General features: G+C 35.7%; 1 protein-coding gene across 2 annotated transcripts in view; it reads left to right on the top strand.

The window, feature by feature from the left end:
• RAP1A (RAP1A, member of RAS oncogene family) overlaps positions 1–25402 on the top strand; it is a 73679-nt gene that overhangs the window by 4631 nt on the left and 43646 nt on the right. The window contains exon 1 of one of the 2 annotated variants that reach the window (XM_029227801.1): positions 3711–3780. The exons of the other annotated variant lie outside the window; for it this stretch is intronic. The gene's annotated coding sequence lies outside the window, so the exon portion shown is untranslated. Of the gene's footprint in view, positions 1–3710; positions 3781–25402 lie in introns of those variants that run through there. 2 annotated transcript variants of the gene reach the window in all.

Below are 25402 nucleotides of genomic sequence, written 5' to 3'. Positions count from 1 at the left end.
TACTGAGACAGATGAAACATCCATTTTTTCCCCTTTTTTCTGTGTGTGAAATTTGAACCTATAAACTTACCATGATGTTCTGATCAGTTAGGCAGTTCAACAGAGAACTATGCCATTCTGTCATTTTTGCTTGAAAATAGGCCTTTTAGAGGTAGAAGGTACAGGTATGCACCAATAGAAAAAGGAAATTGTGTATGATGATTAAGGTGGAATTGAAATAAGAAATAGTATACTTTTATAAGTGGAATGTCTCAGGATTAAATATGTTCTATGAAATTAATTTCAATCATTAGACTAATGGCTTTTTTTTTAAGTTCAGATGACTTACTTAGGCTATATAAATTTAGGTTAGATAAATCTGGAAAAGATTTCTTCACATATCCAGTTTTCCCAGAGATAGAGATAAGTTTCCTATCTTCAGCATATTTATTTAGTTCACATTGATAGAGAGTGGTTCGAAGTGTAGAATGGTAAAACTAACCAAATTTGGAATTAAATATGTAATTCTGTGTTTGGTTTCAGAATATATTTATATTAGGCCATATCTCATAAGGATAGGAATGTACTAAACACATAACTGATAAAAGACACTGTTGGATTAATTAAAACTTAAGTTGATTTACTTCAAATTCACAAGTATACATACATGTATACCTATAACACGCATGGTTGTTTGCAATGCTGTGTTATACTCACTCATTTTGGTTGTAAGAAATAACTTTGCTTAGGCTAGAACTGTGGCTTAGTTATCAGTGACAAAAGTGTAAAGTTGGAGAGACACAAAGAACTGGGTACAACTGTTTCTTTGGACAAAGCCCAAATGCCGCTTGTAAGATTCTAAGTTAGTAGTAGTAAGAATTCTCTCTTATTGCAGACTGAACATTTCAGATCTGTCAGATGTGTGATCTGGAGAGTAAATTCATTCACTCTGTTTTCAGTGATATTTTTAAATTCATTTATAAATAGGATCATTCTGTTCTAGACATGTTGGCTGTTTTATAGGACATTAAGCAATCAACCATAACTTAATTATTTTAGCAGCTGACATTTAACACTAATCTTTGGGTTTTATGTAGTTTTCAGTATCTATTCCAAATCATTGATGTCTTTTGAACTACCTTATTTATTCATTTATTTGGCTGAACCGGGTCTTAGTTGCGGCATGTGGGCTCTTTTAGTTGCAGTATGCAGGCTCTTAGTTGCGTCATGCGGGATCTAGTTCCCTGACCAGGGATTGAAGCCGGACCCCCTGCATTGGGAGCTCACAGTCTTAACTACTGGACCACCAGGGAAGTTCCTGCACTACCTTTTTTTAAATTTATTTTTTAAATTTATTTATTTTTGGCTGCATTGGGTCTTTGTTGCTGTGTGCAGGCTTTCTCTAGTTGTGGCGAGCGGGGGCTGCTCTTCGTTGCGGTGCGCGGGCTTCTCATTGCGGTGGCTTCTCTTGTTGCGGAGCACAGGCTCTAGACGCGGGGGCTTCAGTAGCTGTGGCACGTGGGCTCAGTAGTTGTGGCTCGTGGACTCTAGAGCGCAGGCTCAGTAGTTGTGGCGCACGGGCTTAGTTGCTCCGTGGCATGTGGGATCTTCCCGGACCAGGGCTCGAACCTGTGTCCCCTGCATTGGCAGGTGGATTCTTAACCTCTGAGCCACCAGGGAAGTCCCTGAACTACCTTTTATTTATCTATTTATTTATGTTTAATGCATTTATTTATTTTATTTATTTAATTTTGGCTGCGTCAGGTCTTCGTTGCTATGGACGAGATTTTTCTAGTTGCGGCGAGCGGGGGCTGCTCTTCGTTGCAGTGCGTGGTCTTCTCATTGCGGGTGGCTTCTCTTGTTGTGGAGCACAGGCTCTAGGTGCCTGGGCTTCAGTACTTGTGGCATGCGGGCTCAGCAGTTGTGGCTCGCGGCCTCTAGAGCGCAGGCTCAGTAGTTGTGGCGCATGGGCTTAGTTGCTCCGCGGCATGTGGGATCTTCCCGGACAAGGGCTCGAACCCGTGTCCCCTGCATTGGCAGGCGGATTCTTAACCACTGTGCCACCAGGGAAGCCCCCTGAACTATCTTTCAAACTCTAGCTGTGAAAATATTGCATAACTTGATTATTAGATTTCAGATTCAGTCATTGAACAGAAGTTTGGGTGACCCAGTATTTGGCAGTTTGACAGAAACTGAGATGTGAGCCTGTAGTTTCTACTCTAAGTATATAGTCTACATATATAGCCTAGTAATTTATTTTGTTTCCCAGAACCTGACATATGTCTTTTAAATAAATGTTGTATTTTCATGGTTGAGTAAAAATAGAATGATACTCATTTTCTAAGTAAAATCTATGCGATATTTTAATTCTCTCTTAGTTGCTGAACAACTATTTCTGTGGTCTTATTTTCTAACAGCTTTTTAGTAGAAATTATCTCTGGGTGATAGGTTTATGGGTAATCTTCAACTTCTTCTTTACATTTATGTTCTTTTCAAAATTTGCCACAATGGAACATGAATTAGTTTAAACAAGAAAAAAATGTTTTAAACAAGAAAAAAATTAGAGCAAACCAGTTTCCCATTGGTTAAAGTGCAGTAAAATAAGAATTGCTTGCTCAACCGCCTATTTTACTTCCGTCAAAGGTCTTTTCTTTCCTTTTTTTTTTTTTTTCCAAATTGCTTTTCCGCATATATGCCACATTGTAGGGAAGTTTTTTCCTGGTTCAGCTAACAGTTTTAATTCTATGTTTAATGTGAGAAGTTTTGGATTTTTTTTTCTTTTGAAGAAAAGCTTAATATTTTTTCTACACTGATTAAAATCAACCTGTGCCACTAAAGTTAACTGTCCAATAGAACAGAAATGTGCATATAGAGAAAATGCATTTGTGTGCGTTTTTAGTGAATGTTGTTGGTAGCTTGCCAGCTTTATTTTCAAGTTCCTCCCAGACCTGTGATGTGCTTATAAGGCAACAATGGTATATTTAGTTAATTTGCAAAATGAGAATACTTTTTCTGGTTTTTCCATTTTGCATGTTTTGAGTTAGGATTAATTGGACATTTATTATTCTCAACAGGCATACGGTAAAACAGTTCGTTTAACTGTGGTGCTTTCTGTTGGAGCGTTGGCTGACTTTTAGATAGTGAGCCTTGTGCAGTTTCATGAGTACTACTGAGTTTTGGATGACATTCTTTACACAATCTGAAAGTACCCCTGAGCCTAATAGAAGCTGGAAACAAAACAAGTTTCATGTTTTCTTTGCAGTAGGAAGTGTAGTTTCTAGTACAAGAAATATGCCCTTGTTAGGTTCAGGACCATTTTCAGGGGTTGTAACTGTTTGAACATTTTTTTCTCGTTTAAACTAATTCATGCTGCATTGTGGCAAATTTTGAAAAGAACATAAATGTAAAGAAGAAATTGAAGATTACCTATAAACCTATCACCCAGAGATAATTTCTACTAACATTTTAATGTACATTTTTCTAGTTCTTTCCTCACATGTACAGATTCTTTTAATTAAAAAAAAATTGGAATTATATTTCTATACATACAGTTTCGCTCCTACTTTTTTCTCTGAACAGGGTATTGTTCTCCTAGTGTGGGACTCTTAGGTTGATCTTTATAATACTACTATTTTAGATAACACTGGGGCAAACATTTTTGTACATTTATCTTTGATTGCATCTCTGTTTTTTTTTTCTTCCTTTAGGGTAGATTCCCAGAAGTGGGATAACTGGATCAGAGGGTGGTTACCCTGTGTATAAGAGTGTGTGTCTCACTGCACCTTCAATGGCATTGAGTAGGTCAGTTTTTACAATCTTTGCCAATTTGATAGATATCTGTTACAATTCTTGGGTGGTAATCACAAAATCCTCATATTACTAATAATCTGTAAAACCATCAGCGTGTATGATTATTAATTTGCAGTCGTCTTTGAAAAAGTTGGTTGGAATGATTTTCTTTGAAAATATTTTAGGTAAAAGTAATCTTTGTAACAAAAAAGATATTCCTTGACATTGCAAGTTGAGTATTGTTCTTATATTGGAAAGAAATAGCATTTTAGTCTTCTCTCTTTACTAAAATAACAAACATGAGAAAGCTTATTTTATAGTATGCAATAAGTAGAGCTATAATGTAAAACTAAATTGTTTCAGATAGATGAGAGGGATAGTCACATGATTCAGACTTAAACAAAAAAAAAACACCACACAACTTAGTGTTTAGAGCAATGGCTGTAGAGTTAAGCAGCCTGTGTTCAAATCCTTGCTTTCCCACTTACTAAGTATATCATTTGAGGCAACTTACTGAGTGTACAATTTAAGGTAACCTACTAAATATATAATTTGATGTTTCTGAGCTTTGGGTTTCTCATCTTTAAAAGGAGAATAAATAATAATACCTACTTTATAGGATTGTTGAGAGGATTAGAAATACTGTTTAAGACTGCTGAGCACATAGTAGGCATTTAATAAAAGCTGGCAGTTGTTGGGTTTGGAAGTTTTGGGCCAGTTTTGTAGGGTGGGGCAGGACATACCTTTCGTGTGTCCTTATTTACATAAATAAATGCAGAGATGCAAAGGGGCCTTGAGCAGTGGCAGCTGGAAGGGAGTGGTAGGCATTCTTTGTGGTAGGAGTGGCATGAGCCAAGATAGAAAGTTCAGGACAAGTTGGAGGATAGGAGATTGATTTGACAGAAGCCTAGGCTTGTATAATTAGAAAATAATGGCAATAAGGGCATAGAGATTGATTGGGACTAGACTTCGGAAGTCGTTGAATGCTAGGTTGAGAAGTATAGGCTTTATGTGGGAGCACAAGAAGTTTTGATATGAGGAAAATGATCCGATCAGAGCATTCATCTTTTGGAAGATGAATCTAGGTACAGAGTACAGAATGAATTGAGGAAGAAAGAGACTGAAGATAAGGAGACTGGTTTAAACACATAGGTAAGGCAAGATCTGAGGGTTTAACGGAAAACAAGAGGGAAGGTTTTGGGGAGAGTTGCTAGGAGTCACTGTTGTGAAGATCTCTGGATCTTCAAATATACCCAGTTTGGAGATGAAGTTCAAAAGAAAGAGTCTGCGTCTATTGAATAGGTTACATGGAATTAGGTAACCTCTGAGAGAAGATAAGACTCAGTGTGTACACTTTGGTTGTTGCTACCTTTTTTAAAAAAATTGAAGGGTAAAAGATTCCTGTTTTTCATCAATAAAAATCATATGTTTATGCTATTTCTTTGACAAATGTATAGTCTCCTGTAGAAATTTACTTATCTAACATTTTGAGTTCTTAGCTAACAGGGAATCTCACTTTTATACATTGTATTTCTGAAGGTATTATCTTAAAATACTTCACTATAAGGTGAAATTCTTCTCTGTGTGGTTTTTCCAGCTTTTGTGAATGCAACTGGACTTTAGAAACATCAGCTTTGTGAGCAGAAGTGATGAAAAGTGCAGTTTAGACTTCTTGTTAAGCAGCTTAGCATGTTGAAGGCAGTAAAATATGGAGCAATAAAAAATAGGAAACTGAGGATGTGCTCTTTAGAAAAAATATCACTTTCAGTACTTCTTTCTTAATTTCTTAAGTTAAAAAAAAATGAGTTAGCAAATGCCATTCTTAGTCATTCTGGTACCTGGTTCTAGCTCCACGCTAATTGTACTTTCCACTTGGCTGAATAATATGTAAGCAAGTTAGCCTAAAGATTTATATTAATATTTCTTTTTGACTGATAAGTAAACTCACATGAGCTGTGAATTATCTGCTTGCTGTCTTCCTTTTATGTTACCAGTTGAAAAAAGAAGCAACCCCTAATTTTTAAAAAATAAATACAGCTTTGTGACACATGTAAGGTGTTTGCATTTTTTAAACCATTGAGTTTTATACCTTTCTTAATGTTTCTTTTAGGTTTCAAATATTTTCTAAACTCAGAAATAAAGTCTTTATTATTATTTTTATTCACATCCCTCCCCTTTAAGAGTATCCTTGAAAATATTTTTAAATTAATAAGCAAATGTAGCACATAGTATTGAGGATTGTATATGTGTTATTTTTTTTACAAACACTGTTTTTTTAATGTGAAACTGCAAAAACCCAGATCTGGTCAACTGAGTGTTATTTCATTTACTAGAGACCTCAGATATTCAAAACAGGGATTTAATGTCTCAAACTATGAGATTCCAGTTGAGTCTATTTGAATTGATTTGAAGATATTCCTGTTGATCAACAGAAATCAGAACTACAGTTCATTCCCTAGGACTGATGACTCTTACCCTTCCCTCCTTCTCCCCAAGCATAGCTGAGAACAGAATCTTCCCTGATTTGGGCCACGCTGGCACTGTCACTATGATGTCAGATATAGCCTTCCCAGTCTGTACTTCTTACATTCTTCGAAGCCTACTTGCTTCTTGGCAGCAAAAATAAGTTATTAGATTGAGTGGCTAGCAGCTCATGGTATACTATTATAAGAAAATTCACAATTTTAAATGTCAGTTAGACCTCAATAAAGCTAAAATTAAAAAAAGAAAATTTATTCAATTTTTACATGAGGCGACATATGAGGTATGTGAAACATGAGTAGACTTTCATATTTTTCTATCCCAAAAGATTGAAATAAAAGAAAATAAAGCCCACTGGTTGAATAGATTATTGTGTACATTTTTCTTACTCTTTTTTCATTGAAAGAACATTTTTTCTTACTCCTTTTGAATAAGCAATTTTGAATGCTAAATGTAAGTTCTTGACTAAGAAATCAGAGTCCTTCCCCAAAATAATCTTAAGCAGTTTGGCTAGTTAGCCAACAAATATTTATTGAGTGATTATTGGGTACCTGGTGCTATTTTAGGAACTGAAGATAGGGCAGTGAATAGACTGCTCTCTGGAGTTCTTTATACCTGTGGGGTTTGGTGATTGTGGAGAGAAACAGTAAACAAACAAATAAGGGAACAGATAATTTCAGAGGTCACAAATGCTATGAAGAAGCTGTAACAGGAAGAAATGATAGTGATGGAAGGGTTTAGAATGAGTGTTGAGGAAAAATTCCCTGATGATATTAATCTGACACCTGAATGACAAAAAGCCAGACATGTGACGATCTGCAAGAAGAGTGAACCAGACAAGAGGGCCAGTTGGTGCAAAAGCCCTAAACTGGGAAGCAGCTAGTCATGATTGAGAAGGCCGTTGTGGTAAGCCGAGGGGAGACTGGTAGATGAAGTTAGCAAGGGACAGATCACAGAAGTCTATGGTGAAGGGTTTGGATTTTGTTCTTATAAATACAAAGGGAAGACGCAGGATATCACTACCTACCTTTATGGATAAATATGTGTAACTTTTGAATTTGAAGATGGTGTCACTAATGATACTGGCTTAAAACAAATCTGTAGGGTAACCAGTAGTTTTTCCAGACATAGAAAATCACCAATTTATGGTACATAAATTATGTTTTTCCAGGGGTCTGCAGAAATAAGAGTGAATTCTTTTTAGTATTGCAAAGAGCCTAATGAAAATTGTGTGTTTGCTCTCAATAGATTTATACAGGTGAAATATTATGTATATTTGCTTTGACCAATAATTATATTGACTCAAATCTTTGAGGCTAATTACCACATTATCATTATCCTACATTGTGGTGATTTGCAGGCTGTTAATGAAATAAAACATTGTGCTTACCCCTCAGAAATCCAGCATTGAGTTTCATTAGTTTTTATGTCTGACAGTTTGAGAGTTCTAATTAGCCATTATAACTGATTAATAAAACGTGAGTGCATTTGATACACAAAAGTCTTTAAAGACATGGAATCTGTGGAGAATAAAGGGTTTTTCATAGTTAGGTTGAGAACCACAGATAAATGTCCCAATCTCTAGAGGAACTTACAGGGAAAAAGGAACCAGTATTTTGGGGGGAAGGGAGACCCTTACATCACACTCATCTGCGCAGCAAATCTGTGAAATGGGTATAGTTCATTTTCTGCGGATGATGAAACCCAAGGTGATTATATAATTTATGAAAATTCACAAACTTTTTTTTTTTTAAGTCTTTTTTCCTTTTATTTTTGGCTGTGCTGGGTCTTCGTTGCTGCTCATGGGCTTTCTCTCGTTGTGACGAGCAGGAGCTACTCTTCGTTGTGGTGTGCGGGCTTCTCATTGCAGTGGCTTCTCTTGTTGCAGAGCATGGGCTCTAGGTGCTCGGGCTTCGGTAGTTGCAACACACAGGCTCAGTAGTAGTGGCACGCAGGCCCTAGAGTGCACGGGCTTCAGTAGTTGTGGTGCGCGGGTTCGGTAGTTGTGGCGCACGGGCTTAGTTGCTCTGCGGCGTGTGGGATCTTCCGGGCGAGGGCCTGAACCCGTGTCCCCCGCGTTGGCAGGCGGATTCTTAACCACTGCGCCACCAGGGAAGTCCACAGACTCTTAATTGTAGAGGTTAATGCTGACTGCAAACTTTTAGAGGAAAGGACTGCTGCAGTACAAAGCACAAAATAAATGATCAGTAAATATTTGTGTTTTGCTTGCATGCAAACATGAATGAATGAATGAGTGAATGAATGAATGAGTAGGTGAATGACGGAAGACTGCCTCTATCCCTCTAATCTTTTCTTCAGTGCAGCACACCCTTTTTCTTCTATTAGATGAGTCTCAAAAACTCTTCAGAAATAATTGACTTCACCTATCTTTTTTCTCTGCAAAATTCCTCCCCCCATGTAGCTTAAATTACTTAAAATAAATCACACAGTAAAAATTCTAAGGAGGGAAATAAAGACCAGAAACTCAGAAAGTATAATTTTCACTAAGATTTTAACTACCTGAGTAGTCCCTAATGTTTTCAGCTTTAAAAGAAATCTGCTTTAGACCCTTGCATTCACATTCAAGATATCATCTTATTTTGGTTCTGCTTCTATCTCTTAAATTGTTTATAATTGTTTAAAATTTTACTGTAGTTTTTTGAAGTGAGGTGGCGGAACAACAGTAATCAAAATGTTTATGCAGCCAACATTAGTTGTCCACGTAATCTCTAACTGTTTCAGTGTGGGGGGATGTTTATTTCTGTCTTCTATTAGTACATCATAGTGTGTGATTTATTGTTCAGAAATATGAACTGATAATTCCGGGGCATTTAATGGTTAGTAGGGTTAAAAACATACATAATGGGGATTTTTTTTCCTTGACTGATGTTAATACTCAGGCAGAATAGCAGTATGAGATCTCTCTAAACTTCATATTTATAGTTTCTAATCCTTCAAATGAATTAATAACTTTTTTAATATAAATTTATTTATTAATTTTTTTTTTTTGTCTGAGTTGGGTCTTTGTTGCTGCACGCAGGGTTTCTCTAGTTGTGGTGAGCGGGGGCTACTCTTCATTGCAGTGCGCAGGCTTCTCATTGCGGTGGCTTCTCTTGTTGCGGAGCACGGGCTCTAGGCACACGGGCTTCAGTAGTTGTGGCGCGAGGGCTTCAGTAGTTGTGGCTTGCAGGCTCTAGAGCACAGGCTCAGTAGTTGTGGTGCGCGGGCTTAGTTGCTCTGCGGCATGTGGGATCTTCCCTGACCAGGGCTCGAACCAGTGTTACCTGCATTGGCAGGCAGATTCTTAACCACTGCACCACTAGGGAAGGCCCCAAATGAATTAATATCTTAATAAATTAAGTTTAGAGTACTTTTAAATGAATACTTAATATGAATGGATACCTAAGAGATGAAAATAGATGCAGATAATCGAGAGATTGAAAGAAACTATTTTAGTGGAAGGTTGCAAAAGGGAAGGGATTATAATACAGGATTTACCATAAGGAAATGGATAACACGTGGAAGTTGCTATGCTAGACTGTGAAAAGAAATTTATCTTCACCAAAAGAGAAATGAAATTGATAAAATGAGGGCTAAAAGGAGATAAATAACATTGAAGGGTAGAAAGAACACTTTAGGTTAGATATGGTGGCCTACAGGGACCTTCTGACAGGATATGATGAATCTCATCATTTGTGGCAGTATCACTACTTCATGAAGGATGGGATCTGTCTTGTTGATTTGTGTTCAAAGTACAGTAAACCTAGACAGAATGAAGAGCGTTGTTTTTGTGAAGAAGGAACATATTTTTAAATTTGTCTCTAGCTGTCTGAGACTAAGGTTATAATATGACGGGTCTATAAAAGATAACTTCAGGTGATATTTGGTTCTTGGTATCCTCAAAGTGCTTTTTTTGTTTTTTGGGGTTTTGGGGGCTAGATTTCTGTGTGACAGCTTTCAACTGCTCACCTGTTGTATGCTGCTGCGCTTTGTTCTAATCATATAATCAGTTTAGTAATGACATATGTAACCCCCTGGCATGAGATTTTCACGCTTCAGAAAATTGTTTTGCATATAAAGTACAAGTATCAATTTGCCCTGTTGATGTGTATATCTAAAAGTTGATGTGACACTTTTATAAATTTAATTATTTAAGAATATTAGATTAATTTAAGAAAAACCATGGGCAAGTCAGTTGGAAGGTGAATCTTATGTCTTCAGACCCACCTTTATTTGCTTAGATCTTCAGATATTAGGTTATTTTGATGTTGTGTCTTTTACATCCAGATGATAAGTCTGGAACTTAAAAAAAAGTTCCTGTGCCTTTTGAATATTGAGTTTCACACTTGGGACAAACTCCATTGTAAGACATTCTTTTGAATTTTAAATAAATGTTTGGTAACTTCTCACTAGTAGTCAAATGTCATAATTTTTACTTTAAAATATGACAGCATTATAACTCAAGTACAGTTGAAACTATGGGTAGGAGGGTTTTAGGTGATGTAGTCATTCTCTTATTTCCATTATGCTTTAGACTTGTACTACTGTCATCAGTAGAACAAGCTTGAGATTGTGTCACCACTCAGTGCCATCTGCTTGTGTGTGTATGTAAGCAGTAGGCCTTAATACTGGGCATAAAGAATCATTGCTTTGTGGTGTTCCAAACTGGCTCTGCTTAGGTTCAACGGTACTGGGTTGAGCTTGTGTCTATAGTGAATTGTCACATTTTTGATCTTTTGCAGCTATAACATTTCCATAACCACGTATTTAATGTCTTCTGTGTGTTGATGTGCTGAAGATGGACATGTGAAGTTTTTTAGTAGTACAAAGAGAATGCCTATTTAATCAGTAAAATTTTTCAATGATTTTTTTTTTAAAGCATTCAAATACTTGCAAAAGAGAGATGGCTCTATATGAAGGACCAACCATCCTCTCTCCACCTTGTGGTTAATTTTCACAGTATAAGAAACTATTTTTTTTAGTCCTATAAGCCAAAGTGTTTTGTAGAAAATCAATCATGTAATTGCTTTTGTCTGCACCATTTAAAGAAATGCTCTATTGTTAAGAGAGAAAAAGTTGATTAACAATGTTTATATAGTATGATTTCAATTCTTACTTTTTACAAGTTTCTATTCATATGTAGAATATAGGCAAAAAGGAAACATCAGTAGGATCAAAGTTGTTATCGTGAAGTTGGGATTACAGGTGATTTTTATTTTCCTTTTTAAATTTAAACTTTTTTCTGAATTTTATACACTGTTCATATATATATTTTATAATTAGAAAATGAAGGTTCTAAGGTGAGTTCATTATAGAATATGAAATTAAATTTAATAAAGCTTTTACAGATGAAGATTCTTTGGGGATAAAATGAGTTAAAGGCTTTACAGATGAATTAAACAAATGCATTCCTGAGATGGAATTATATATAATGACAAAATCTGTACTTTAAAACAAAAACAAGCAAAATTAAGTTCGTTTTCTTGGTGTAGCAAGTGAGAGAAATGGGAAAAGTGTACTATTGATATGATGACTTGGAAAACTTTTGATTCTTCTAACTCAGGTTTGCCTCAGTTACATTCATTTGTATACTGTTTTATAGATAATTGTTTAATTACAAGATATAAATGTATTTATATAAATGATATTCCAAATCTCACATTGAATATTTGGTTATTTGATACTGTATTTGTGGTCAGCAGGCAAAACACTATGAAAGTTTGTATATAGTATCTACCAGCTGTTACTTCACCTCTTTATTTCCCAGTTGTTTTCATCTGTAAAATGGAAAAAGACATGTTTGAGGATTGAATAAGTATGCCTGGCATACAAAAAGCACTTAAATATCATTGCTGCCGCTATTATTACTACCACCAAAAGTTGGCATCGATGTCTATAAGAAACTGGAGAAGATCACTAGGAACTGAAGCACCGTCTTAATCCTTTGTATCCATTTTGACTAACCCAGTGTATTCCCTTTTAGTTAAGTGGGACTACTACCTGTACACTTAGGTAGATTCATTATTTATGTACACAGTAAATCTTGGCATTTGTGGTTTAACATTTTAAACCCAGAGTCTTTAACATGGGAGGTTTGTAATTTGGGGTAGGCAGAATTTTGAATCTTGCATATTTCAAGGCTGACATGCCAAACACGTTTATTAACTAGCAAATTGAATGTAGCTGACAGCATCCCAGTTATTACTACCTAACAGTGACTTTTGTTCCCTACTTGTTTAATTTTCATCATGGGATTAAAAACTTGTGTTTCTTTGTGAATGATGCCCTGAGAAGGCCAGTAGTTAATACTGGATTTTGCAGATATAACTGAAGTGAGTTTATTTTAGTGGCAAAATTTATGAATTTTGCTTATTTCTTTTATATTCTTCACAGTGCCTTGTACCCAGTAGAAATAATGGATAATAGGGTGTGTTTGATAGTTTGTGAAGAAATTTGAATCTCCAGGTTCCTTAAAGGAAAGGGAGGAAGTTAGCAGGAATTCCTAGATTTCCGGGCTTTTAGGTTATTTTTATTTTTATCACTTAAGTACATAATTTAAAAAATTTCTTAGACCAGATTAAAATATATATCTGTCTGGATTTCATATTTCCATGGAGTGGTATGATGATATAAGTGTGCCTCATTTAATAAAAGCTACTAGTCCCATCCATAGATATGTTGATTTTATTATCTGCAGTAGGGCCAAGGAATCTGTAGTTAACTCTGCCAGTGGATCCCAGATAATTCTGATGCAGTACTTTTTCAATTTCTTACTCTATGTTTTCATTTTAGTATTATTGTTTTTTAAATCTGTATTGTATTTTTAAAGCCTTAGGACTATAGGAATAAACTTTATATTTAATAATGAAAATTAATGTTATGTCTTAACTTTAAGTAGTTCAATGTGCATGTATTACTTATTCAGACCCAAGTAATACCAAGTTCATTGTAGAAAAAATGAGAGTACCAATGAGGCAGTGTTTCTCAGCCTTTTTATTATTATCACTTGCTCCTCTCACTCCAGTCTTTATATATATATTTTTCTAATCGTCCCCCTAATGAAATTTTAATACCACAGGTATTATCCTGTATATTTGTTTATTTATTGTACATTAATCTGTGCTTTGTACACTAAAAGAGTTAAGATTTTTTTACCTCCTTAGGAGCAATATTGCCCCTGTTGAGAATGAATACAATAAGCTAAAAGAAAAATCACTCTTAGTTTTACCTCCCAGTCTGTTAACATTTTGGTATACTTCTTGCCCAGTGGTTTTCAGTGCATATCTATTTTCCTTCAGAAAATGAGATTGGATGCATAATAGTTCATGCTCCCTTTAAAAAAATATTGTGAATTTTTTGTGAAAATGAATATATTTTATATTATATCTAATGGATAAATAATATCAATAGGTGTATCTGTTATGTGAATTTGCAGTCATTTTTAAAAATTATTCCGTATAGTTTTCAATTTTTTTTTTTTTTTTTTTGTTGCACCAGGTCTTAGTTGCGACAGGTGGGCTCCTTAGTTAAGGCTCGAGGGCTCCTTAGTTGTGGCACATGGGCTCCTTAGTTGTGGCATGTGGGATCTAGTTCCCTGGCCAGGGATCGAACCTGGGCCCCCTGCATCTGGAGCGCAGTCTTAACCACTGTGCCACCAGGGAAGTCCCTCAATTTTTTATTATAAAAGCTCTGCTATGAATATCATTGTAGTTGAATTTTTCCAGGCATTCTAAATTATTTCCTTAGGATGAATTCCAAGAAGCAGAATTATTTTATTCTGTATATCTTAGTATTTCGATATGTATAAATTATCGAAAGTCCCTTTCCCCAAGGACAACCACTATTAATGTGAATATTTGTCCAGCGTTTTCCTGTGTATATTCTAACGTAAGTAGTTTTATAAACCTGTATCTATCTTTTTTTTAAATTTATTTTATTTTTAAAAATGTATTTATTTTTGGCTGCACCACACCACGATTGGGATCCTGGTTCCCCCACCAGGGATTGAACCTGCGCCCCCTGCATTGGAAGCACAGAGTCCCAACCACTAGACCACCAGGGAAGTCCCTATCTTTCTTTTAAAAAAGAATAATAGACTGAACTTGAACTATGGCAAATTGCTTTTTTGCCCGAGGCGTTTTGGTCGTCTTTTCATATCACTATATGTAATTTAACCCATTTCTTTTTAGCAGTGTTCTACTGAACTGATGTACATTTATCCATTCTTTTATTGGAGGGCCTTTTGTTTCCTGGGTTTTTTTTCTTTTTGTTTTTGGCATACATCTTTGTTTGCTTGTGTTTTTCTGTATCATAAATTCCCATTTATGGTGGAATTGCCAGGTCATTTAAGAATTGGAGTTGCATTATATGCTTGAGTCTCTTTTTAGGCTTTCACTTCTTTTTCATTCCTTTACATGCCTACTCTGATGTTGGTACTAGATTTTCATTACTGTACTTTATAGTGTTGTACTTTTATATCTGGAAATATAAAAAGTTCTGTTAAGTAGGCAGATGTGCTTTTGTATATTTTTCAGATTACAAGTTACAGTTTAAGTTTGGCTAGATTTTGTTTCTTTGTTTTTTTAAGACACAAGTATTGATATATGTATTTTAACTAGATTGGAATAATACAAATTTTTGAGGATTGACATTTTTAGGCTTGAGAACTTTAAGTGCCTGGCAGTAACTCAGAACTCTAAAAGTACCTCTGAGTTGCAAAGTAGACAAGTTGTTGAGCTGTGAGTTCTATGGAAATACTTGGAACCGCAACATTTCTGTCCAGTATGCCTTTTAATCTTTGGTTTTTTGATTGAAGTATCTTGAATATATATTCTTTGCTATCTAACTTTTATTCCTTTTAAAAGGAGATGTATTCTCTCTCTCTTTGTACATTTTTGGTAATGTATTTATTTTAGATATCTCATAATATGCTTTTTCTGCTTATTTTTACAGAGTTCCTTTATATTATTGTCTTCAGAGTTATTCATACATTTTTCTGAGGTTTAGAGTTCATAAAGTTCAAAATATATGAGAATAGATCTATTAAACGTTGCAGAAGAATTATGCTTTGGTTTTCTTTGTTTTTAATAAATTTATTTTATTTATTTATTTTTGGCTGTGTTGGGTCTTTGTTGATGCACGCGGGATTTCTTTAGTTGCGGCAAGTGGGGGCTACTCTTCCTTGTGGCGCGTGGGCTTCTCATTGCGATGGCTTCTCTTGTTGTGGAGCATGGGCTCTAGGCATGCAGGCTTCAGTAGTTGTGGCACGCGGGCTCAGTAGTTGTGGTGCACGGGCTTAGTTGCTCCGCAGCATGTGAGATCTTTCCGGACCAGGGCTTGAACCCGTGTCCCCTGCATTGGCAGGCAGATTCTTAACCACTGCGCCACCAGGGAAGCCCCTATGCTTTGGTTTTCAAAGTAGAAGTGTTTTTAGGCTTTTTTTTTTTTTTTTTTTGTGGTACGCGGGCCTCTCACTGCTGTGGCCTCTCCCGTTGCGGAGCACAGGCTCCGGATGTGCAGGTTCAGCGGCCATAGCTCACAGGTCCAGCCACTCCGCGACATGTGGGATCCTCCTGGACCGGGGCGCGAACCCATGTCCCCTGCATCGGCAGGCGGACTCTCAACCACTGCGCCACCAGGGAAGCCCCTAGGCTTTTTTTTTAAGGCACTAATTTTTTTCTGAGACAGTTTCTCCTTTAAATTTAAACTTAACTGCTCACACCATTACTAAAATCTTTAAATGTTGATTCTGACCCTACTTACTATGATTCTATCTATGACCTAACTTTTTTCTTAAGACACTTTTGTTTTTTAATTTTATTTATGTATTTATTTATTTGTTTTTGGCTGTACTGCATGGCTTGTGAGATCTTAGTTCCTGGACCAGGGATTGAACCTGTGCCCTTGGCAGTGAAAGCATGGGGTCTAACCACTGGATCGCCAGGGAACTCCCTAAGACACACTTTTGAGTGAGACTTTCAAATGCTCTTAGTGTTCTGGAAGACTTAGTTTACCTTTGTAATGAAAAATCTCTCCTGAGAATACTATGTTCACCCAGGTTAAAAACTAATCATAATAAATAGAATAAATGATATTCAGTACCTAGGCAATTCGGACAGGACTGTTTTCTAAGAGTAGACTCTCTTGGAGTTGAGTTGTTACCACAGCTAGCTTAGGCTCATTACAGAGGCTCACATTGCTTTGGGTCATGGTTCTTCATCTAGCCAAGTGAAAAACCAACCATCTTCCCTTGTGGTATGGTCTTTCTTGCGAGTTATGTTTAAAAAATTGACATCTCAAATGTGATTTTTGTCTCTTGAGGCTTACCGTTTAACCAGGTTTGAGATTTTATTCTTTGGTGCAAACTTTAACTTAAACACTTTGTTAATGTACACGAAGCTGAATCTTTTACTCAGACTCACAGTAGCAAGCAAATGACAAGCCATGCTTGAGCATTAACTCACTATGACTTACACATTTGCCTGAGCCTGTGTGATTGCTTGGATACTATCTTAACCACCCCCATTGCCTACTTTCTTTTCTGAAGCCTGAAGCCATATTAAAAACTTCAGATTCATTTAAATGAATTGTCCATATAAGGAGGATATTTGATTTTAGCTAAACATAATGTGAGATCATTATAAATGATTATAAAAACTAGAATGTATAATAGACATTTGTGTTTGTAAAACTTCGAAATATTTCCATTTTATTTTTTATTATTTAAAATATTTCCCCTCATGTTTAAGTATTTTGATTAGTACCAGTAAAACTTCAGTTAGTAATAGTCATCTGGTAGAAAAGGTTCTTTAATAGATTTGTTAGAATATACATCTCTGCTGCACATAAAGGTTGGGGAGATTTTATGTCTTGCGCTCTGACAAAAAGTAAACTGCTTTCTAGGAAGGTATCAAGTAATTTTTACTAGCTCTTTACGTAATTATTTTGGTATTCAAAGTATAATTAAAGTAATCCTTGAACATCCTTTTAGCCATACTGTTTTTAAAAAATTAATTATTTTTAATTAAACAAGTAATACATTATAAAAAGAAATACATGTGACAAAAATACAGATTGAGTAAAAAATACAGATAAGGCAAAAATAATAGTTATCAGTTCGCTATGTATCTTACAGAAATTTCTTGTGTAAACATATATACCTGTATATGTAAACATATTTAGTTTTGTTTTTATACCTGCCTTTTTTTTTTTTAAGTTTTTAGATGTAGAGTTGAGACATGAAGACTAGAAATGCACTTTACTAGCATGCTGTGGTACTAAATGAAAATTCCATTCTTGGAAGATAAGTTTGTCAAATTTCCCCATCTCTACCTTTGCCTCTCCCCTCACCTGTATTCTTTTCTTTTGATCACACTCTCCTTGAAAGGAGAGAAATATACTGTGGTAGGTCTCAACCCAGGATTGGCTGTATATTAGAATTAACTGAGGAGTTTTAAGAAATATCCACATCACAGCTCCACCATCCAGATTCTTATTTAATTGATCATGATGAGGCAAGACATGTGGAAGGAGAACATGCTTTATCTTAGCCTTCACATTGAAGCTTGCCTGAGCTTCTGAGTTCAAGTGTGGTTTGGGGGAGGCACTGATTGAATCCAGTGGGGCATCTTCCTGAGTTTTCTGTCTTCAAGCAGGAAGATAGGCATAGGTCTTTGTCATCCCTCAAGTTCTCTGAGGAATACACTGCCACAAACTTCTTCATTTATTCCATTGTTGGTTCATCTACAAAGTTTGTAATACTTTAAGGAAAACCAACATCATTAATGCTGTGCAGATTAGATAGACAAGAAGACGAGTGATAAAGCAGTATAATGTTGCGGTTAACCACACAGATGCTAGAGGCAAACAGTCTAGGCAAACAGCCTGGGTTGTAATCCTGGTTCTGTAATTTATGTCTGTTGCACTTGGGCAGGTTTGTTTTAGCCTCTCTGCCTCATCTATAAAATCAAGATAATGGTCTCCACCTCATAAGAATGTTGTAAGGATTATAAATATTAATATGTGTAAAGTGCTCCAAACAGTGTTTTGTACATACATGGTGAGGATTCAAAGAATAATAGCTACAATTAATTTATTCCTTTTCTTGTATCCTCCTTTCTAACATTTCCTCCCTTCTGTTACCCATTCCTCCTGAAGATAGGTTAATGCTTTTCTTTGATAAACTAGATTGGGGTCAGCAAACTTTTCTCTAAAGAGACAGATGATAAATATTTTAGGTTTTTAGGGTCATGTTGTCTGTGTTGCAATATTCAGTTCTACTGTTGTAGGGCAAAAGCAGCCATAGACCATATGTAAACAGATGTGCATGGCTGTGTCCACTTTATTTATGAACACTGAAATTTGAATTTCAGAATTTTCACATATCACAAAGTACTGTTTTTCTTTTGATTTAAAAAAAATTATTTAAGAATTTGAAAAACATTCTTAGTTTATAGGCCACACAAAAACAGGCAGTGGACTGGATTTGGCCTATGGGTCATAGTTTCCTGATCCCTGAACTAGAGTAAAGGAACCTGAACATTCTGACAGCTGTTTTAGACACCCTTTCTTTCTTAAGGATGCCATCATTCTTTAATTTCCCTGTACTTTGGAGGAATCTAGAAAATTAGTTTTATTGCCAGTAGGTTTAGAATTTAAAAATTCTACTCACAGCTTTGATCTTAAACTATTAGCGCATGTGTCAAACAGTGAAATCTTTGTGGACTCTCTTTCTCAAACAGTGACATATATAACTGTACTGGGCTTTCTTTGGTTGCAAGCAACAGAAACAGACTTTGTCTTGTTCTCAGCACCAGTATACAGCAGATGTTTGTATTAGTCAGGTTTCTCCAGAGAAACAGACCAGTAGGATTACAACGTGTGCGTGCGCACACACGCATTATACATATACACATACATTTTGTGTGTGTGTGTAAAAATAAAGAGGTTTATTTCAAGGAACTGGCATCTATGGTTGTGGGGGCTGGCAAGTCCAAATCTATAGGGCAGACCAGCTGGAAGCTTTAGCAGAAATTCTCACGACGGAATTTCTTCTTTAGTGAAACCCCATTTTTGCCCTTACGGGCTTTCAGTTGGTTAAAGGAGTCCTCCTCACATTATTAGTAATCTCCTTTACTTGATGTTAACAACAGTTACATAATACCTTCACAGCAGCACCATACCTTCACAGCAGCACCTAGATTAGTGTTTGTTTGAATAACTGGCTACTATAGCCTAACCAGGTTGACACATACAGCTAACCATCACATAGTTCAATGAATACTTTTCCAATAAAAGGATGAACAAATGGCTGAAATGGTTAATTTAAGCAGAAAAAAAGATATTTATATGATGGATGTTGAATAACAGAATTTACGTAAGAAAAAAGTATGCAGGCCTCAGGAAACCCCAAGAAGAACCAGGACAGTTTGCAGGGATCAGGACCTAGGTAGCAGCAACGAACAACAGTGTCTTCAGTAGTGTACCACAGTCAGAATGAATCAGCTCTAACCATTTTCCATCTTCACATCATTGTGCTCGAGATTCAGCATCATAAGAAATTCAGCCTAATTGGCATCCCTCGACATCCCTTGGTACGAAATCTCCCTTGCCTAGTCGGGAGTGGAATACTTTGATTGACATTCCCACCAAAACTACTGTGCGGGAAACAGGTTTTTTCCCCACAGAGTGTCAGGATAACCAAAAAGAGGAGGAAGGGATACTAGACATGCAAAAATAACCTTAAATGTGAGGAGGGACAACTTTATCCACTGAGTGGGACTTGATAGTGACTGGACTTGGTAAGTTTATCAGTGAGGGGAGGGAATGAGAGAGGAAGTAGAGCAGAGATTGGTAAAAGGATTGATATGCGGTACTGAGGGCCCAGGTGAGATTTCATATCAGAAATTTGTAGTAGTGACATCACTTACATGATGGTATTTTCTCCAGCAATGAAGAGAGATTTTAAGATTCATTCATGGTTGATGTTACCGGCTGATTTGGGGGGAAAGAGGAATACATGACACAGAGGGTGCTGGGCAAAGAATAACTCAGACAAAAATGGTGATGATGGTAAAGAGCAAACACTTCTAGAGTCCTTACTCTGTGCTAGGCTCAGTTACAAGTTTGCTTTAAAGATGCTAACTCATTTACTCAGAATAACCCTGTGAAGTAGGCACTGTTTTCCCCGTGATGAAACTGAGGCACAGAGAGGTTAAGACATTACCTGATATGACAGTGTTCACAGGTTCAAAGTCTGTGCTTAGCTACTATTCCTGATATGACAGTGCAAGTGTCAGAGCTGGACTTCAAACCCAGGAACTTAGGTTCAAAGTCTGTGCTTAGCTGCTATTAAGTTACACTGATGATCACTCTTGGAATCCATGTTTAGGAGGGAAGGAAAGATGATAGTGTGTGAGATGACGAAGGGATCACAGTGTCAGAAGTTTCAGTGAAGTGGAAAAAATGCTGTGGGGGTTTCCTCAAAACACACACACACACACACACACACACGCACACGCACACGCACACGCACATATGATTATACCAGGCCAGGTATTGAAAAAAAGGATATTTATTTAGACAGTTACCAATAATTCTTAATGATGAGTAGCTTTTTTCATGAGTCATATTTGGACTGCACAATAGTTTTTGCTCCATTTTTGTGTGCTAATAGTAAGATATTCTTGTAAAAGTCAGCCTCTCTGTTTCCTTTTGTATGCTCCACCACCTAGTTTTGACAGAACCCTAGTAAATGACCAGATTTTTTCTACTCTTTCTCTTTCCTCTCATAACATTAACTTGGCAGACTTTTTCATTTTTGTCTGTTTGTATCCACTAGTATACTTCTGCCTACTTAGTAGGGGAGCTCTGCCAGTTAGAGCTAGAGGTGGTTTTTTCTAATTTGGAAAGACAGCATGTGTCTCTCTGTCTTTTAAGTTCTCCATGATATTTCCTTTTTTTTTTTTTTTTTTTAACTTGGTGCCTAATTTGTAAATAAATTTCAGCAAATGTAGACTTATAGAATTAAAAAATGAATGCATCCCTTAGAGTGGAGCATCTTCTCAACACAGAACCAGTTTGCTTTTTTGAAAAGTGTTTGGCTTTTTCCAACAGTTTTTGTTACCTACAGACTATATAATTGATAAGTTAATCAAGCCAACACTTTGAGAAATGGGATTATAGTATTTTTTTCTTGTTAAATTTGGGTAACTGGCTTTATCTTCCTTTATCTTTCATTGTCTCATTTTTAGCAGATAAACATAATAGGTATTTGTGGCATTAGCGACCATTGTAGTATTGTTTTTTTCTGTATCAATCTAGATAGTGAGGTAAGTTTGAGGTTTGCTCTGCTTGGTGTGCCTTACAGATTGATTCAGGCTAATATTTAAATTATTCGCTTCCAGCCAGTGAAAGGCATTGTTAGAAACAGGGCTCTAGATCTAAGATTGTAACTTCTGGAAAATTTAATTATAGATATTTAATTGTAGTGTCTCCCTTTGAACCCTGCCCCTCAAGGCTTTAGTAATACTTAAGGTGTCTCCGTATTCAGGTAGTTTTTGATTTGACGGTAAATACTTTCTCCCAGGTAACAAGCTTAGTCCAGAGATAGGCCTCAAAGTTAGCCCTTTATATGCTTGTAGAGAGAATTTTAATACTTATTTCTTATTGATTGATATCTTTTAACTAATATGAAGTTATTTAAATTGTTTTTTTTATTATACTATAACAACAAAAAATTGTAGTAATTCATTTTTGAAGACCCTTGAGAATCATGTGAGTCCCAAAGTATTAGACTCAAACACAGTGTTAGGAGTTGGTGATTTATTTGTATGTAGAATTTTTCAAATTTCACGACTTGTATATGTTCTGACACTTTCATATATGACAAAGGATTAAGGTAGGTCTAGATACTGAGAAATTTCTCCTTATCAATGTGAATGTGTACGGATGTTGTAGATAACATTATTAGTCTTTTAGTCTGTACTGTATTGAGAATTCTATTGTTCAGTGAAAATTGCTGGTATACTAGGTGTCTAGAACTAATTCTACATAGAAATTGCTGTATAATCATTATATTTTCAGGTATATATAGCAAAATCACTGTTCAGCTGTGATATAATTTCTCTTGTGGTATTTTGTGTGTGTGGTTGCTTAGAAATTTTATCATATATAATGGGAATATTTCTTTTTTTGACAATTTAAAGATTGTTCCCATACCCCTACATTTTGTTTTTGTAATTTTATTTTATTAAATGTTATTTCTTTGGCAACTCTTTTCATATCCTTAAATGTTTCCATGTTTGTGACCCTTCATCATTGCCCTTCAACATACTGATGTCAGATGCAAGATTTGGGTTTTTTTTTCCCCCCCATACTATGTTCTTTAGATAAAAGAAAAATAAAATTCATTCAGATATGACTTTAAAAAAATTGATCAGAATTAATAACTTAAAAAATTTTGATCAGAATTGCATTTTCAAGGAGACTCATAATATATTGGTTTCTGCAAACATGTAACCTCATTGTGTACCAGACCTTACATGATGTACATAGAAGTAAAAATGGGCTTAGGGAAAGTGGAGGTAAAGTTAGTTGGTTATGCTGATGGAAAGTGGGTGGACTTGGGTTACAAATATTTCCTGGTGATCATTTCTGCCAACAGAATTTCAAATATTTAATGTACTCCTCCTCTGTAGCAAGTAATCTAGTGCATTTTCAACCACAGTGACTACAGATTTAAAGTCATTGGAATGGGCTTTCTTAAAAGAATTCAGCCATTGTGAGGGACAAAACCTACTGAAACAAGGCTTAATTTTGAACTTAAAAAAATTAGAAGCCAATGTTAGAATGAGTATGTGTAGAATATGTTATCTCAACCCTTCACGCATCACCTTATTTTGTTATGTGGTCTTTTGGTCATTAACTACTTTTTATCAATTTTGAGTACTTGGATATGGAAAGAAAATGAGTTCAAGCACACATTTGGAAGTTTTGCCTTTTTCTTGGATTTCGTTTTTGGTTTGCTTTTGCTATAGAAAATGAAGTCTGTTAAACACAGTTTATCTTACTTTAGGTTAAGAATGTGGGCGCTAGAGTCAGGTTGTCTGAATTCTAATCCCTGCTATGCAGATTACTGTGAGCTTTGGTAAAATATTTTTCTTAGCCTCACTTTCTTTAGCTATAATATGAATAATAATAGTAGCCCTACTTTATGGTCATAAAAATCAAATGGTATGGTCTGTATAAAGTACTTAGCATGGAATATTATATATTATCATTGCTTTATTATTCCTTCTTTTCTGCTGATCAAAACTTTACTGCTGATTCTGGCTTCATCTTTGAGGTTACTGTTTGGTTCCCATTGAATTTTTAGCAGGCAGCTTGGTATTTAAAGGAATATTTAGTACACTATTCCTTTTAGCTAGAATAAGCTAAAGATGCAAAAGAATGAATGTTGTCTTAGATTCCTAAGACCTGGGGAACTGGTCTGAATGCTTTTACGCACTTGGTTAACCTTTGTGCCATTCAGATTGTAAGACCAGTTTGTGCTGATTTCCATTCTTCTTTTAGAAAGACTTAAAAAAAAGAATGACCATAGTATTCGTTGATGTCATTTGGACGATTAGGAAAAATACTTGTTATACCTCTAAAGACCCAGAGAACTCTTGTTTATGCTTATTTCAGTAGTGAAAGCTTGGTTTTGGCTTAGAATTCTTCTAACAGTATATGAGTCATATTATTTGTAGGGTGCTTTTTATAAAATTTTATAAACTTTGTCTCATTTGATCGTCACAATTCTGTGGAAAAGGTAGGACAGATGGAATCACTCCTACTTTTAAAGATGAGAAATCTGTACTTGGAAGAAGTTCAGTGACTTCCAGAGATAAATAGCTAGTTGTCTGCTCTCTGATACTTTAGTTTTCATTCTGTGTCTGAGAGTTTCTGTGTAGAATCAATTCCTTCTTTGAGATCAACTTATAATTTCCAGAATATAAAACTCAAATTGTTGAAATTACCGGATTTTCACATTTGCCAGAAGTATATACCTTTTGTTTTGTTTTGGTTTGTTTGCTCGTTTGTTTTTTGGCCAGTAATCAAGTTAGAGGAACAGATACCAAGTTCTGCCATAGTATATTAGTATAACTTTAATGTTATTTGTAGCTTTAGGATTTAGAGGTAGTTGAGTCAAAAGTATGCCCTTAAAATACATTTGGTGCTAGAAAGTTAATTGCCTCTAAATATAATTTTGATTCAAAGGGCATTTATAAAATTTTTTTCTCTGATTCTTAGGATATTCATAGTCAAGCTGCCCAATTTCAAAAGAAAAATTATGTTTTACTTTTAGTACTCATTTTAAAAACTAGCATGCTTTATTTATATTGTGTAAATACCTATGGGAAGATGCATATGTATTTTTTTAATTGGGGACATTCTTTGTGCAAGACGTTCAGTTCAAGTATTTTTAAAACCTCTGCTTTTGTATTTATGGGCTCTGTGCATATCACTGTGAAGGAACATAAAATAGTCCTTCCCTTGCTTTCAACGAAGTTGACATTGATAGGGAACGCCAGGCTAATTACGAAACAATCTGAGTAGAGGTTGCCAAACTATAGTCTGAGGCCCATTTTTGTTTGGCCCTCAAGCTAAGAATGGCTTTTGCTTTTGTTGTTTAAAAAACAAACAAAAACCAGAGGAGAATATGTAACATAGACCATCCCTGGCCCTCAAAGCATAAAACATTACTGTCTGGCCCTTTACAGAAAAAGCTTGGTGACGATGAATTAGAGGAATATGTCACATAAAATAAAATATAACCAGAGACATTAGGGGATGCAAATCAAAACCACAGTGAGATACCATTTCACACCCACTAGGATAGCTGTAATCAAAAAACGGGCGATAGCAACTGTTGACAAGGATGTGGTGAGAATGTAAAATGGTACAGCCACTGTAGAAAACAGTTTGGCAGTTCCTCAGTAAGTTAAACATAGAGTTACCATATGACCCAAGCAATTCCCTTCTAGGTATACACCCAAGAGAATTGTAAACAGGTTCACAATTAAAACTTGTGCAGTATGTTCATAACATTATTGGTCATAATAGCCAAAAAGTGAAAACAAGTCAAATATCCATTGAATGGATAAACAAAATG

The sequence above is a fragment of the Monodon monoceros genome, unplaced genomic scaffold, assembly GCF_005190385.1.
Source record: "Monodon monoceros isolate NGI ecotype Baffin Bay Population unplaced genomic scaffold, NGI_Narwhal_1 Super_Scaffold_18, whole genome shotgun sequence".
NCBI classification, from domain to species: domain Eukaryota; kingdom Metazoa; phylum Chordata; class Mammalia; order Artiodactyla; family Monodontidae; genus Monodon; species Monodon monoceros.
Note: the sequence above shows the minus strand (reverse complement) of the source record. Positions and strands in the feature narration are given on the sequence as shown.